Source organism: Passer domesticus, chromosome 1 (genome assembly GCF_036417665.1).
Source record: "Passer domesticus isolate bPasDom1 chromosome 1, bPasDom1.hap1, whole genome shotgun sequence".
NCBI classification, from domain to species: Eukaryota; Metazoa; Chordata; class Aves; order Passeriformes; family Passeridae; genus Passer; species Passer domesticus.
The window spans coordinates 25,756,015-25,773,325 of NC_087474.1; the positions used below are offsets into that span (position 1 = coordinate 25,756,015).

The 17,311-nt window shown below is 36.1% G+C and overlaps 1 long non-coding RNA gene across 1 annotated transcript; it reads right to left on the bottom strand.

Annotated features, from left to right (window-relative positions):
• Positions 1-5,841: 5,841 nt before the first annotated feature.
• LOC135287303 (uncharacterized) lies at positions 5,842-16,363 on the bottom strand. The gene is made up of 3 exons (XR_010351053.1): positions 15,840-16,363; positions 12,143-12,260; positions 5,842-6,743 (listed from the first exon to the last, which is right to left on the bottom strand). It is a non-coding gene; the product is annotated as an uncharacterized LOC135287303 (long non-coding RNA).
• Between the last annotated feature and the right edge of the window lie 948 nt (positions 16,364-17,311).

Consider the following 17,311-nt stretch of genomic DNA (forward strand, 5'->3'; position numbering starts at 1 on the left):
TACCACTACAGTTCTGTTTCTTTTCTTAACATACCGATTTGACAGACATTGAGAGTTTCTGTTGGAGAGGAGAGATAAGGAGTCAGAGTCTGGATGCCATTTCACAGCAAAACCCCGATCTCCCCTGCTTCTTTGGAAAGCCCTTAGCACTGCCATGGTGTATATATGAGGGGTTAAGATAGAGCTCAATTTTTATGTATAGAGCTATTCAGAACAGCAAAAGGAGGAGGTTGCTACACAATACCAGATCTGTCTATTCTTGCAGAGAAAATGAAGCAGCAGCAAGGTTGTTTCAAAAGAAGGATGTGCAGCACTGACTCTTTGCCACTGCTCAGCAAAGAAAATCCACTGTAAACGAGAGCAATACAGACTCTCCTTTGGCAGCTTTTTCAGCTGCTGCTACAGCTAGAATTCTGAAAAAATGGAGATGAGAAAAAAGGTATCTGAGTTACCCAGGAATACCAAGGTGTTTGAAAACATGAAAGCTATATTCATGTGTGATCTTTTAGGCAGCAAAGCTATTTTTCTAGGGCTGGTAGAGACACTTAAGGGACTGTTTCTTTGGAATGTTTTGAAAATAAATTCAAAAGGTTTTATACATGCTGGTACTAAGACTGTGTAATATGCTTGACTTCAAAAATAGCTGGACATAGGGTACTTTTCTATATTCTTAAATAATTTAAGGAGTAAAAAGCAAGAAATAAACAGTGAGTTTTTATTTGGCTTTAAGAAAGTGGTAAGGAGTTGAGAAGATTAACTGGCATGCCCTGACAAAGCTGATTGACTACAAGCAGCTTCTTCCTACAGGTTCAGCAGCCTGGTGAGCCCCCATGCAAGTGATAAACTGGCATCAAGGGGATTTGTCCAGGTGTGCTGTAGGCAAATGGAGTCTACACCTTTATAATAACATTCAGGTTAGCAGCTTATAAGTCATAGGTCAATCAAAAGAACTTAGGTGCCTTGCAAAAGTTACATCCTAAAAGTAGCAAAAGCATTACAAAAGAAAAGGTAGTGGAAAGTTGAAAGTCACACAACAAAGTCCAGCCGCACATTCAGCGAGACACACACAGGGAAAGAGCTTCTTACGGTTCAGCTGTTCATGTTCTACCAGCAGATGCTTATCTCCTCTTCTTTATGGTTTGCTACACAGTGACTCAACTGAGAGCAGCATTTGACTCAAATTCTGGATGAAAGATTAGACTCTAACCCAATAAAATTTTCTTCTAAAGACACAGTTTACTGGCGCAGTGTCTATAAAGAGGCTTGTCTGCCTTACATTTTTCTGGTCCAATAGGAAAAATCATTTTTGCCAAGGGTTTAAACTTCCATGTTTCCCTTTAACCATTTAGCTCACTCATACCCTGTAATGCCATTTTTTTTTTCTCTAGCCATTATAAATTACAATAATATTATTTTAAAGCAATATTTAAAACATTGTTTTACACTCTTTGTGTTACAGCAGCTTTCAGAGATGTCAATCCAATGGCTCAAAATTTGGTTTACAAACTAAACAGATAAATGGAAAACAGAAATTATTAAAAATCCAGATTATAATATTTTTTGAATTGTTATTTAAAATAATTTCAACAGCATTTGCAGTAGTCATAAACAAGGTATTAGTTAATGTCTATTGCTGTCCTAAAGCCCAAAGTTATATTTCATTTAGGCCTTAAGACACTACCTTGTCCTTTTATTCAATGTCTTCCTTAAAGTGTAATGACTTACTAAATGTCAGAGTAGACAGAATCAGGGAATATCTCAGTCAGCAGCTTCTAAATCAACAACTAATTAGAAATTTAGAATGCATCTTATTTGCATGTGCAAATTTCAGCTACTGCAAACATATTGTGGCTGTTCCAAAATCCTTTAAGCAGCAGTTACTGTGGTTACAATCAATGGACAATTAATCTTCTATTATTGCTTTAATATTTCATGTTTAAAATCTAAATCTAAACACATGGTAAAAATCTTCAATAAAATATACTTTAGTAAATCTTTCTTATTAAATATTTTAATGCTCTATGTCTTACAATATTGATGATAATCTTATAAACTCAAATTTTTTGAGTTTGGAAATGGAAACAGCATTGCTATTTCTACAAGATGAAGCAAGATAAGGAAATATTCTTTCCTCATTGAAGTTTCTGTATTCTTAGAGCATTCTTTGTGATTTTTCTGCATTTTGCATCATGTATTAGAATACAAACAAGTGTACATAACATCACTGGAGCCAATTAATGAAATTGCTCGTTTGTCACTGGACCTATGGATAAAATAAGTCCCAACTTGATCCATGTCAAATTCAAATATAAAAAAGATATCTTGTGAAGAGCTAGCCCAGATATCATTCATGGAGAGGAAAGAACTTCATACAGGTGTCTTCTCTGTCTGCTAAATCTCTCATCACTTTTTAGACTTCCTTTCTCTATTTACCCAGAATATTTCTCTAAACTTGGCATGCACCTCCTCCTCCATGTGTTTGAGAACTTATCTCCACCCTTCCAATTTCCCCTCATTCCCACACACTCAGTTTCCTGAGGCAAACATCCTTTCTTTCTACATCCATACTGCTCCAGCAACACTTGCAAGAAGTCAGATTCTTATCTTTGTTACTGCAGCAACTGTAGAGAAAGCTTCATGTGGAATTTTGAGAAAATTAAAAAAAAAAACCTCAAAAAACATAAATGCCTTAGAGAGGATCCTCACTGAAAACAATTTTAAGAAAGAGTCCAATATTTTTATGTGACATATTCTCTTGCAAAAATCCCAACTTTTTCATTACAAAGAATATTTCCCATTTAAAATCAACTTGCATTTAAAAAAATCAAATAGTTCTGTTTCCAAAGAATAAAATTAAATTAAGTTCACTATTTGTCACTCCTGTCACCCTTATTAATGGCAAATTTAGGAACAGGCAAGCTCCAAAGAACAATCTTTCTGGCTTGTAGCCTTTTTCTAGGTTACATATTGGCATGACCCATGTGCTAAACTTGTCAGTCACCACTCACAATCAGTCAATCAACTTCCCAATAGTTTCCTTCTGTTTCTCATCCTTTTTTAGCCAGCTCTGCACCCCTTTTCTTTAAACTTTGTCCTTACCTGATATATGCACAAAGCATATATCTGGTTTTGTCACTGACCTGGTTTTGTCCCAGAACAGAAAAAGGCACTGAAACCCTAGGCTGATTTCTTGTACAGTTTTCAAGTAGTTGTTTTTATAATATATAAACGTGATGACTTTTCCATTTAACAGACTACAAGAGTTTTGACTGAACATATATTTTCCATTATCAGCATTTGATACAATTTTTATGACATTGTGCTTTAAGTAGGTTCTTTTACCATTTGAAGTGCTAATTTAAGGAAAAAAAAGGGTTAAATTTTCTTTCTAAAGGCGTAACTATCATGCTAGAGGTATCGTTTTTCTGATTAGCAGATACTAAAATTTTTCTAAAGAATTGTTCTGTAGTATACCTTATGCTTTAACCAGGAACCATTTATGTACTTCAATGATAATAAATAAAGCAATTTAATAAAGTAAAGCAATAATAAATAAAGCGTTGGGCAATTTCTCCAGTTCCTAGTGGGGTTCCAAAGGGCTCCATTTTAAGCCAGGTTATCTTCAACATCTTCACAAACAACTTGGACACAGGACTTGAAAGTTGAGTAATTTTGCCAGTGATACTAAATTGGGAGGAGCTGTTGACTCCCTCACGGGCAGGGAGGCCCTGCACAGAGATCATGAAAAATTAGATGACTGCGCAATAACCAACAGTATCAAGTTTAACACAGAAAGTGTTGGATCCTGCACCTGGGATGAGGCAATTCTGGATGTACAGATGTGGGAACGAGACACTGAAGACCAGCCCCATGGAAAGGCACCTGGGGGTCCTGGTTGATGGCAAATTGAACACAGCCCAGCAGTGCCCTGGCAGCCAGGAGGGGCACCCGTGTCCTGGGGGCATCAAACACAGCAAAGGAGGGGATTGTCCCACCCTGCTTGGCACTGGGGTGCAGAGGCCTCACCCTGAGTGCTGGGGGCAGTTTTGGGTGCCACAATATAAGATATAACACTATATGAAAATGTCCAAAGAGCTACAAGGATGGTGAAAGGTCTAGAGGGGATCTTATGAGAAGCTGAGGTCACTTAGTCAGTTCAGCCTGGAGAAGACTGAAGGAAGACCTCATTGCAGTTACAGCTTCCTTGCGAGAGGAAGAGGAGGGGCAGAGGAAGGATCTCTTCCCTGCAGTGACCAGTGACAGAACCCAAAGGAATGGCCTGAAGTTGTGTCAGTGGAAATTTAGGTTGGATATTAGGAAAAGGTTTTTCACCTGAATAGTGATTGGGCACTGGAACAGGCTTCCCAGGGAAGGGTTACCTGCCTTTGCTCCCCCAGAATATACAGTACTATTCCATATTGTGGCTATGTATCATATGAGGAAAAGAACTGCATATAGATTCCTTATTTTGGGCTTTTTCTACTCCAAGAGAGGAGTATTATCACTACCAACTTTTTATATATTTACCTTACTTTTGTTTTAGGACATTAAGTGTCCCAAAAATGTTTTATTCCTGTGGCAAACTGCTTACCTTTAAGTTTTTTTTTTTTATCTTAATTTTATTTTTTATTTAAATAGTCCAAGTAACCTATTTTTATTTAAAATTGATCAAAACTTGTTCTGTTTTTGAATCATACTTTTCAACACAGACTCCTTAGTTACATTAGATAGTTTGGACATCTGATCCTACTTCTCATTAGTTTTGTTCATCCTCCAGCCCTGTTATTTTTTAATCCCTCGTTTTGCACCAGGTGTATCTTTAGTGCATGTGGTTGGTTTTTTCTGACCATAGTAACTATCTCTGTTCCCCACACTTGAGTCCATCCTTGCTTTAATCATTGAACCTAACCATCCACAACCTAGTGCTGTTTCCTTTAGAGCTTTAGTTCCATCTCCAACAAAGTGAGAAAAGATTTTTATCTCCACCTATTCTAAGGGAATGTGCATGGAGTTAGAATTTGATCTGGATTCGGGTACCTATGAACTTTTAATAAGAGCTTAAAAAATTTTCCTTTCATTTAATTCATCATTCATTTTTTCTTTTAGATTCTTACCCCAAGTAATTACTATGCTAATCAAATAATGAAACCTGTACCACATATTTCCACGCTGTCCGTCAAAGCCAGGGAACAGTTATAGGGATGATCCTTTTTGTGGTAAAATCTACTGGAATAGCTGCTGTTCACAGTGATATCAGTTTAGCCAAGAGATGCTTTGGTCTGCTTAACTTCCAGCCAATTAGAAAAGCAATGAAAATAAATTATCAAAATTAGGATCCTAATATTTATGTTTGAAGAGGATTATTGCTTATTATATTTTATTAACACTAATGAACATATTTATAAATATATTTAAAAGAAATTAAGTAAACAAAGAGATTTTTAAGAGAATTAGAGATCATTAGGATTGAACAGAATTAGTGAGATTATTTTTTATTCAAAACAGATCAAATTTTTTTAAGTTTCTGATGAGGGTGATTACATGAACAACATAGAATAATCAATGAAAAAAATGCTAGATTCAAAGCAAAGGTTGGCAGTGAGATTTCAAGTCTACTTAGAGAAATTTCACTGAAAAGCAATAAGTGACTATGGAAAGGAGCAAGTCTTGCAATAGCATCTTAGTACTTCTTGGAAGAAATTTCTCATACACTTCAGAATCATTTAAGGTGGAAAACATGCTTAACATCAGGTCCAGCTGTTAACCCAGCCTGACCAAGTCCACCATTAAACCAGGTCTCTGACTGACACATCTACGCATCTTTTAAATGCACCTAGGGATTGTGATTCCACCACTTGCCCAGGCAGCTTGTTCCAACATTTTTGTTTCTTGGCTAGAAACCAGGTGCCTACCAAGCTGCTCTATCACTGATCTCCTCAGCAGCCCAGGCTGAGGGAAAATAAAATGGAAAAAAAGATGTATTCTCTCCTTCTCATCAGCAGCAATTCCCAGGCACTTCCCAGGAAGCAGAGCTCTAGGACACATAGAGGTTTCTCCAGAACCTTTGTAATAATTAATACAACCCCTTACATGGGCAAAATTTCTGTTAGCTTTTATTGCTCAGCAGACATCATACAGTATGGAATTCCCCTTTGGTCTGCTCAAATCAGCTGTTCTGGCTATGCTGGCTCCCAAGGTCTTGGCCATCCTCAGCCTACTGGTGAGAGGGGAATGCACTGATGCTGTGGTGGCCCTGCCCAGCAGTAGCTAAAACACAGGTGTGTTTTTCAGTTCCTCACTAGCTACCAATATAAACCAATACAACCTCCTTTCAGGTAGTTGTAGAGAGTGAGAAGGTCTCCCCTGAGCTTCCTTTTCTTCAGACTAAACAATACCATTGCCCCAAGCTGCACCTTTTAAGTATTGTGTTTAAGACCTTTCACCATTTTCATTGACCTTTTTTGGATATCTTCTCAGACAGTTTCTTTATCTTCCTTTTTCTTTCAAGGTGCTGGCACTCTTCCTGTCCCTCTGATAGCCAGTGTTCCTCTGGGATCTGTGGGATGCTCGCAACATCTTTACCAAAACATCCTGAATAGCCACAGCTGCTGAGACAGGAACTTGTGTGTTCACTGTAAATCCCACTGGGACACCTAAACTGTCCATGAGGTTGTTGGCCCAAAATAAAGATCGAAGAAAAATTATAACACTGTAGAGAATGTTGGCCACCGCCTAGGTTAGACCTAGAAATTGAAAAGATATCTTTTTAAACAGAAAAGATGTCTTGAAGTTTGAAAGAAGCTTAAAAGTGCAACTATTGGAAGCAGTGCAGAGAAACCTTGTAGTGGAAATGAAAGCAGTCAATGCCAGGCTCACCATTGCCAGAAATTGTTCTGGGGTACCACAACCACTCCAAGGTCAGACAGAGCAGCCTCTCTGTTGTATGCCATGAGCAGCCTGTGGGGTGGATGACAGTATGAGGTGCAATGTCCAGGGACAAGGCAGATATGTGCAGGTATGGTCCTTGCTGCATGGGGGTAGCAATTGCAGGGAGAAGCATAGATGCACCTAAAACTTCCCACAGGAGAGATGTGCAGCTTGGAAGGGTGGTACTTGTCACTCACATTTTCCCCTCTGTGATGGGGGTGCATTTAACCTGGGGCAGGGGATGTGGATGTAATTCTAATTTTCCAGAACTGGCCTCAGAAAGCTGTTCAGAAATGTGCAGATGTATACTTACATTTAGTAAGTGACTATAGTGGTGATCTATCTATTGAGTTGCTGGTATAAGTACTAAATGCATAGCTCACTAATTGCTGCTAAATTATATCAAATAAATTGAAACACTTTTATCCTGATTTGGTTTAATCTATGCAAGCTTAGTCCACAAAAATATTCCAAAATAAAGGACTTTGTTAACAATTTGCATAGAAGAAAGTTACCAGAACTAAAGAGAGGACCTTTTGCATCGTCTGGTCACTGATTGCTGAATACCTGTGAAATGTCCTTCAAAAGAACACAAAACCCAAATCCATCAAACTCACAAAAGCAATTTAAAAACTACCAAAAGAAAAATAGTCCTTGTTGCTTGAAATTGCAGATAGATAAGAAGTTATTAAATGAGTAAGATGAACAAAGAAAAACAGTCATCAAAAGTATTGGTGAAAGGAACAAAGGACAGAAAGCATGTATGTGTAGAAGATTTTCATTATTTAGGTACTGCTATAGAGGTTTTTTTCTTTTATTTTTAAATCTCTTAACTCAATTAACGGTTTCTTATAACAGCTGTGTAATTTCCTATTAATTGGGAGAGGGGAGAAGGAGGGCATGAAGAAATATTTCATATCCATGAGAGGTCACTTACATAAAACTTGACAAATATGTTATTCCCAGAGTACCTAAATATGAAAACAATAAATACAGTTACACCTTTACTATATGCTACTGGAAAGAGACGTATTCAAAGACTGTATGAATTATCATTCTCTTTTTTTCTGAATTACTCAGATAACTGAGCCATGATCTTCTTTGTTCATTGTTTGCTGTGAGAACTCTCAAGGAGTTGAGAAAAAGAAAAAAAATAGTGTTCTGTATGGCAAACATAATTCATAAATATTTTTAATTAGAAAAAAACAGAAAACCATTTTTGTACACTGCATTCTTCTGTAACATCAATCATCTATTAAATAACCAACAAACACAATACTAAGAATATTACACAAAAAAAAAAAGAGGTTGAAGACTTACAGCAAAAATCCCCAACAAAACAAACCATCAGAGATGGTTGGACCTTTTGCCTCCATTTTCTTTTATTTTTTTTTTCTACATTTAATCTTGCAATTAGTCAAAACCAATTCAGAGTAAGGAATTAAGCTGCTGGTGGGAGTTAACTCTTTCTATGTCGAGCTAATGATATCTGCATTCCAGTTAAATAGCTTCAACCATTAACAAAACAATACAGGTGAAGGTGTTTGTATTTTGTTGATGGTGCATATTTGAAAGCTAGCTCACTTTTCAGGCAGGAGGAGCATAATTATCAACAGTACAAGAAATACGAAAACATATCTGGATACAGCTGAAACTTTGTGAGGGAAGTTTTTCCATCATTATCTAAATACTAGCAACATATAATATGGTTTGTTTGAGAGTATTTATTTACTTGGAGTTTTAATTTTTGTGAATCACTGACACTTCTTCTTCCTTCCACAACTATTTGCACCCTAATTCAAGCTATTTAGATGTCAAGGGATCTGACACAAATACCCAATTGCTACTTAGATGTTTAAATTAGCTAAATTGAGCCTGAAGTTAATTGCACTTGTAAATTGCTTGCCAAGTAAAGGCCAGTTTGTCAACCCAGGTACACAAAATATTTGCATGTACATCCCTTTCAACATTCACAATTCCTAATACCTCCCTACAACACATGCTTCCTTCCCCATTATAACTTCCATATATGAGTATTAGATATCCTGTTTACCAATGTGAATTATACATTTATCTTTTGGTCCTTTAAAAACTCAATTCCATGTCACCTTCATCCATAACTCGTGGCAGACCAACTTCTATGTGGTTATCCAGATGGTCCTCTTTATTTCTTTGCACATTGGCCCACTCTAAAACTGCTCTCAGCTTTTTTGAGTTCTGTTGGTATACTAAAAATCTACTGGAAGTTAATAGACACCATTTTCAAGATAATTGATAGCCAAAATGTTTCAAACTAATTATTTAACTACTGTTGGGTGAATAATGTAGTTATTGATATAAAGTTTTCCACAGCAAAATTTTACAGTTTTCATCTACTCTTTTATTCTACTATATTGTAACAACAAAAATAACAAATTGTGAAATCCAAGATAAAATCCCAAAATTTTGAGATACTCAATTTTTATGTAGGAGAAAAAATGGTCAAAATAGTACCTAATAAATTTGTTGCAAAACAATTTTTAATTTTTTTTGTCAAAATTAAGTTTTGAAAAGTAATTTCCAATCTATGTATAAATGATCTTCAATAAAATATCATTCATCTGAGAAAATGGTTTCATCTGATTCAGGCACAGTTCCACTTTAATTACAATTTTTTAAGAAATCCAGGGCTAAACTGTGAAGTTCATTAATATGCTCACTCAGCTCTTATTAGAAAAGCTGGGTCTTTTCTTATTGTGATGTCTTTTTTTATGTCTGTCCTAAGGTCTTCTGGTGACAATCACCATATTGTTAAATACACAGTGAGCAGCTAGAGCTGTTGATTTTAAAAACTGTGTCAAGTCTATTATAATGTGTCCCAAGATACTAAGTTTTCACCATGAAAAACTAAATTGATGTTGTTGAAGACAGATGACAGTCTGCTGTTCTCAGAGTTTGGGGGATTTCTTCTAGTTCCTTAGCTTTACTCTTTTTAATTGGTTATCTCAAGGCATGGAAAGACAGAATGACCCAATTTCAAAAAAATTAGTTGTAATCACTAGGGATTTTTAAATTTTTTTTTATAAGAGACATTTCAAAATATAGTCTGAAATCCTGATGAAAATAGGTCATCAGCCTTCAGGAGGGTGAATCTGAAACGTTTTCTCATACAAAGACAAATCAGGTATGTGAAAACTTGCACTGAGCTGACATACCTTCTAGGCAAAATGTTTCTTATCACTAACTGTGAAGTTTCAATTCTGAACTACATATACTTGATGTAAGAGTTTAGGAAGGGTGAGATGTAAAATGGATCTGAGGGTCCTGGTATCTTTAAGATTAGGAAATAGGTTGTAAAGACATCTTGTTCAGATAGTAATAACACAAAAATATCGTGCTATCTTCCACTACAGACTTGATCCTGTAAAAATTCTCAGATGGAAAGAAATGATACAGCTACTGTCAAAGAAAAAGTAGAAATCTATAGCAAAATTCATCTTGATATAGCTAGATAAACAAACTAAAATGATGAATATAAATTATGTCTTTTGGTATCTATTTCTCTCCAGGATTTCAACTTTAAAAAATGAAATCTTTCATGTAGAAAGATACGAAATCTCAGGTGTTACACAAGTGACACAGTATTTCTTTTTAATCTCAAGAGTTACTATCTTATTACCTAATGGTTATGCTTCTTTTTTCCTAACACCTAATTCCAAAAGGAAATAGAAAGAAATTTTGAGAGTTTATATGGTACTGCTCATTTATGTTTGTATTTTATGGAAATTATGAAAGTTAGAAAAAACATTAAGAAAACATTTATACTTCCCAGAAGCAGTTGATAACCAGGAATCACAGATATTGGGGGGAAAGACGTTTTCATATCTAATAGCAGTAACTGAAAAACAGCAGCAGCCACAGCAAGAAACAAAGAACATTGATCCCACGTGTGGAGGTAACAGAACAAAATTTATAAACTCATAGTAGGTGATGAATAAATAGATCTGCTCATGTATTAAATATGCTGCATCTTATGCAGCAACAGCACCTAGTAATACCTGACTGCTGTGGCACAGAATTAACAGGTACCTGTCAGGTACAGATGGACAAAACTATGACTTTTTCTCTAGATAGCTTGTCTGAAGGCCTGAAAGGAAGGAGATGTTTTTTTAACATAATTACCATACAACTTTGGTATTTGAACCTAGTATAAGCTTTTGAAGGATTCTGAGCACCTTACCCAATTCCTTGGGGCTGGCCTCCTTCCAGATGAAGCCAAACTGCCAGATGCAGTTCAGCCACTTTGGTACCCATCTGTATATGTTCCACCCTTGGAACTATGCTCTCAATAGTTACTCAGTAATATATTGTGTTGGGAAAGTGGACTTACTTGAATGGGCTGAAATGAATAATACTTCTAAACACTGGGAATTTATTTCAGTTCTTTTTTTGGCTCTGTTATTTATTAAATTTGTTAGTTATGTTGCTAATGTTTAATCACAAACCACCTGCTAGTATCTCTAAAGACCTCAAAATATCAAATAAATAAAGTCAGTTCCATAGGATAATTCTCATAGTTTATTTGCCAGATTAGACTATAACAGTGCTGTGTCTGCTGAACAAGCAACTTTGGGGCCTGGAGTAGAGAGTTACTATCTCTGTGGTTTCTTTATAGCTTCTAGGAGGAAACTTGAGACTTTTTGCTGCATCCCACTCTCAATATCTTTTCAGAGTGGGATGCAGCAAAAGGCCTCTTCCATTATCTGTACACAAAGTCCAGGCAAAGTAGCTCCCTAAATATATCAGGTGTGCAAAGTCAACCCCCCTCAGAAGGTCATCCTGGTGCTGGAAAGCCATCACTCACCCTGGTAGTGAAAGGGCAATGAAGACATGAGAGAGCATGGTTCATGCTTCCATGCTGAAAGCCAATTCCTGCCAACAGACAGGAGTATCCAGGACTGAGGCTGCCAAGGGCTCAACCCAGCTTGGCCCAAGCAGGACTTAGGTGAGGGAAGTTGCCAGCAGCAAGTTTGAACAGCAGGACTTTTCACATGGGCAAACGCTCGCCAGAAGAGGTGCAAAACGGAGGTGGTAAAATATGACTGAACTGAATGTAGACTATCACACAAGGAAAATACTTGTTAGGGTTTACCTAACACTCCTAAATAGAGAGGGCTTTTTCATTAGTTTGTAGCTTTTCTTCACTGTAGAAAGTTCTATATTAAACTACACTTACCCAGCATGAGTGAACTAATGCCATCTGTCTTGATCTGTCAAAGTCAAAACTCCAGCTGCACATGGCTTCCCTGGACAGACGGTGATAAGAGATGGACTCCTGAAGAGGATTATCCAGCCTGTAAAATATATCTTAGTTGCCTGGAGATTCCTCCAGAGCTTTTTCTGATGATATTATCAGACACCAAAGTTAACTCTATTCCTAAATGACAAGTCTGGTAGGAATGACAAATCCAGGAGTAGATTGTAGTTTCCTATTCACTGTTATTATAATAAACATATAATAAACAGATTCATTGAAGAGAACTAGAATTTTTTTTGAAGTACAGGAAGTTCTCTTCTGCTTATCTGCAATATTGTTGAAATTCCCGTTGCCATCCCAGGTGAAATGGGATCCAATGTCCAAGCCTGTTAAACTGCGATGTTGCCATTGAAATCTGTAAGACTCTCCTACACATGGCAGCTCTGTGCTCTCTTAATCATGTTTCCTGGCCTCTGTGATCCAAATACAATAAATCACACAAGCCTTTATCCTTTAGTCTTTATCCAGAACTATATAAGCAATTGGACAAACAATATAGTCTTTTTCCAATCATAAAAATATTTTCAAATTCCTTCCTTCCTGACTACAGAGAGGGCCAGGTCCATATAAACAGAATATCTGTGGCTTATGATTGTGAATTGTCTCATCAATTTTGCTTTATAGGCTATGAATATTGACACATAATTACATATCATCACATTGTTACTACTCTTTTTCTTATGTATCTGCATTTTAAAGGGAAAGTTCCATGTTTCATTTATTGCTCTATCACCTTTTTCCACCATTTTTAGAAAATTTTTGAAAAGTTGATGTGAGATCCCTGCTTTTTTACTTCACAGCTGATTTAGCAATTAATGTTGCTTCCAAAATGTTGAAGATTTTGCAATGAAGCATTTACAACTGAAATAGCACAAGTTCAGTCAAAGTCAGTTAGCATAGCAACTGCTATTGTCATACTGCTTTTTTCTCTTTTTTCTCTTTTTTCTCTTTTTTCTCTTTTTTCTCTTTTATCTCTTTTTTCCTCTTTTATCTCTTTTTCCTTTCCTTTCCTTCCTTTCCTTTCCTTTCCTTTCCTTTCCTTTCCTTTCCTTTCCTTTCCTTTCCTTTCCTTTCCTTTCCTTTCCTTTCCTTTCCTTTCCTTTCCTTTCCTTTCCTTTCCTTTCCTTTCCTTTCCTTTCCTTTCCTTTCCTTTCCTTTCCTTTCCTTTCCTTTCCTTTCCTTTCCTTTTCCTTTTCCTTTTCCTTTTCCTTTTCTCCTTTTCCTTTTCCTTTTCCTTTTCCTTTTCCTTTTCCTTTTCCTTTTCCTTTTCCTTTTCCTTTTCCTTTTCCTTTTCCTTTTCCTTTTCCTTTTCCTTTTCCTTTTCCTTTTCCTTTTCCTTTTCCTTTCATTCTGAAATGATATCTTGAAATAGTGGTTTGGTTTGTAGGGTTTTTTTTGGTGGAGTGGCTGTAAATATGCTATTTTTTTCTTTTAACATGTGTATCTCAACAAACTGAAATTTATATGTGAAATTCTATTTCACATATAATCCTGCAGACTTGTTCTTTTACCATATTTCTCATTTTAAACTCTAAATCATCCTTGCAAACTCATTTTCACTGCACAACACCTAACAGAAATATAGCTCATGAAAGAATAAGGAACAAACAAAGGCACTTTAGGGAGTTATTGATATAATTGTACAGTCTTGTATAAAAATAATAGAGGATCTATTATTTTTGTACATAGGATTTACTCTGAAAGAAAAGTTTCTGAATTTGAATGTTGAGTTAGGACACAGCTCTACCCACAAATATTTGCATTAAAGTGGCAACACAAGGGGCTGTAGACAGCACTATTTCAGTTTATAACTACCTGACCTTGAACCAAGCAATTGAATTTCAGTCCTTCAATGACATTTTATTTATTTGCACTTCATCAACAGCTCATAACCATAATCCTTACACATGGTAGCTCTGTGACAACAGCAGGACCACAAGAGGTCATATGCTGGTACAACTTATATTTCAGTGGTTTTGCCATTTTCAACTTATTGAATGAATACCTTTTTGTAAGCGAAAAACAAAAATAAACAAATATAACAAGCTGAAAGAGATCCAGATAAACATTTTGGACAGCTGTTAAAATACAGTTACTCAGGGCAGACTTGCCTCTGAGTCAGTCAGTGGAAATACCACAACTACATGATTCCTTCAGCTTCACAGTTTGTATTTTTAAGCTGGCCAAAATACTTTGAATGGATTTGAATTGCAGATGGATATTATTAGATTTAAAAATTGCCAGACAAACTATATAAAAATGGTGTAAGTAACTGAGATACCTCAAGGTCCAGGGGGAAAAAAAGCGCCTTATTTATTGTCAACATATTGGAAAACTTTCAGAGCTTTTTCTGCAGATTATACATAATCTTTTATGAATATTCTCAACTACATCTTAGAAATATGAATTGGAGAAACTTCTTCCAGCACCTAAAATAACCCCTGTATATGATTGTCTTGACTATATGAGATGAAGTGCACTGTGTTCTTTTTTCTAAGTTTGGTAGGATATTGGAGCTTTACTAGTCCTACAATAGAGAGGTGCAGCCTCCCCTACATCCAGCTCTCAGTTTCTGGCACTACAACACAGTGGGATCTGCTCAAGCTAGAACAAAAGTTTACATGAAGAGATAATGTTTCTTACAGCTGCCTGTGGCACTGAAATACTGTTGGCCTGTAATGGTGTAATGTATTTATCAATAAAGAGAACAGTGACCTTTTGCCTGCTTCTGACAAACTCCCTTCAGCTGAATCTTCCAAAATGTGAGAGGGGAAAAAGAGGGATGAGTTGTTCAAGCAGGATGGGTACCACAGCTACAACTGCTTCCTTCCCATGTGCCTGGTTTAATTGACTGGTTCCAATAAAAGTAGAATAGCTGATTTTCACAATATATATATATCATTTAGTTGGGTAAAAATGTAATCCCAAAGTGTGTTAAATTACTCCAAACATCACTGAGAGTAGGTGATAAAATAAAACCAGGTATTTTGCAATCATCTGGAAAGATGGCAACAAAACATATATTGATACACAAACTCTTAAAAAGGCCTGGAGGGATGCAAAGATAGTCAAAGTTAGGCTGTTAAAATACCTGTAACACTTGGGTGAATGGTGCTGTACCAAACAGGTGAAAATTAGAAAAAATTTATGCATACAGGATCAAAGGAAATGACTGAACACAAAAGCTAATATTTTCTAATAAGCTTGAAAATTAGTAGTCCTGGCACTTGTTTTTTATTTTCATGATAATCTCAAGCAAACCTTAATTTATGGCATTTGTTCCCACTGCTGGACATATTATCAGAACTGCTAGCTTTTTTTTTTTCTTTTTCTCCTTCTTCACTACTTTGAATGAAGCATTTGAATGACTGTTTCCATTTATATCTGGTAAGTACTGTTTCACATAGAGCTTTTTTCCCCCTGCTTTGTAATTCACCCACATCAAACTAAAAATACAATAAAGGCATGCTGTTCTTTTAAGACACATTGTGACGCTGGGCTAACTCCCATTGCCATTTCTCTTTAACACAAGTAATTATACTCTTCAACTGCCCTTTGACTCTCTGTGGACCAAGGGCAGTTCTGAATGGAAATGAACTTAATTAATTCTGCTCACTGGAGTGGAGTCTCTTAACCATGGGAAGGCAGCTTGTTTCCATAGGTTTATGCCATTAGCTCTAAGCTCTATTTTTCCTCTCTGTGTTGTTCCTGTTAGCCCTGATATCTTGTTTTTACAAATGGCACATTCAGTGTGAAGAGTGAGTCCAAATCTTTATACAGAACTGATTGTGACTCCACAAGGAAACTGGCAGATTGAGCAAGTAAAAATTCTAGAATCTTTTGAATCAACGTATGCAAATGGTAAAGACCAGGGCCTGAGGCACACATTTTAGCAAAGCACTGAAACACATGTTTATTTAAGCATATTATTGTGACTATATACTTTCTTTTCAGTGTTTTAATGAAGAATGCAATTCATTAAATTAATTGTGAATGCTTGAAAATGGGATTATTTGCAACAAATTGTATTAGCTAAGTATAGAATTAAAAACAAAATCAAACCACCACAACAAAGGCCAAAAGTTGTTTGGAATCTGATAAATAGAAATATTATTTTATCCAAGCTAGGTCTACTGATACAATCTGATACCATACAAATATGTTTATATTGTTTAATACATGTTAATTCTCTGCTTTCACAAAAGGACAGGGATAAACTCTTCCATGTCCACATTTATCCTTGATTATTGTTTCAAGTTTTCTGATTCAAAACTGGAATTGAAGTCCTGAATATATTTAAAACACTGCTAACATAAAGGCTTTTTGAATTGAAGCTGCTATATTTTGCATTCAATCACTCAGCATTTGTTGTTGAGGGTTAAAATGGCTCAAAAGCATAAGGCTCAAGTTCTAAACCCTGCTCTAGTGAATATTACATATTTTATATGCACAGTTTTTAAACAGAGAATGTACTGTACACACAGGTCAGGCCAGCCATTGTGTTAGGAGCTCTTATGAGGCATCTCTGGCCTCAATTTATATACTTGAGAAAGATTGGAGAAAGTGTTTCATTTAGTCCTCCTCATGTAGGCTCAGTGCCAAACAATGTTTACTTTTGCATTTGGCTGCTTTCTTTCTTTTTTTTTTTTTATTAATAAGGTTCTACTTTTTTCTGGAGAAAAATGTTAGAGGTGATACTACCACTGGACATGGTAGTCAGAAACTCCAGAAATAAGATATTTTAAGGTAGGAGAATACATTGCCTAATCTTTCAGTAATGTCTGAAATGATGAAATATTTTTACAGTCAAAATATGTTCGATCATTTTCACATTTTTCCATGCCTAGCTGCACTTTGGGATTCAGAGAGGAATAGAAAACATAAATCCCAATTTAAAGCATGAGTGATTGTTCTCATAGTATTTCAAATCCAGACAGAAGTAGAAAGTACTGGAGATCCCACAGGAAAGCATGTTCTCAAGAGACTTCAGTTGAGATTCTGAACTTGTACCAGCTAGATATCTGCAGTTTTTTCAGAATGACCTGAAAGGTATCAAACCTATTCAGGTCCTATATCTAATATACAATT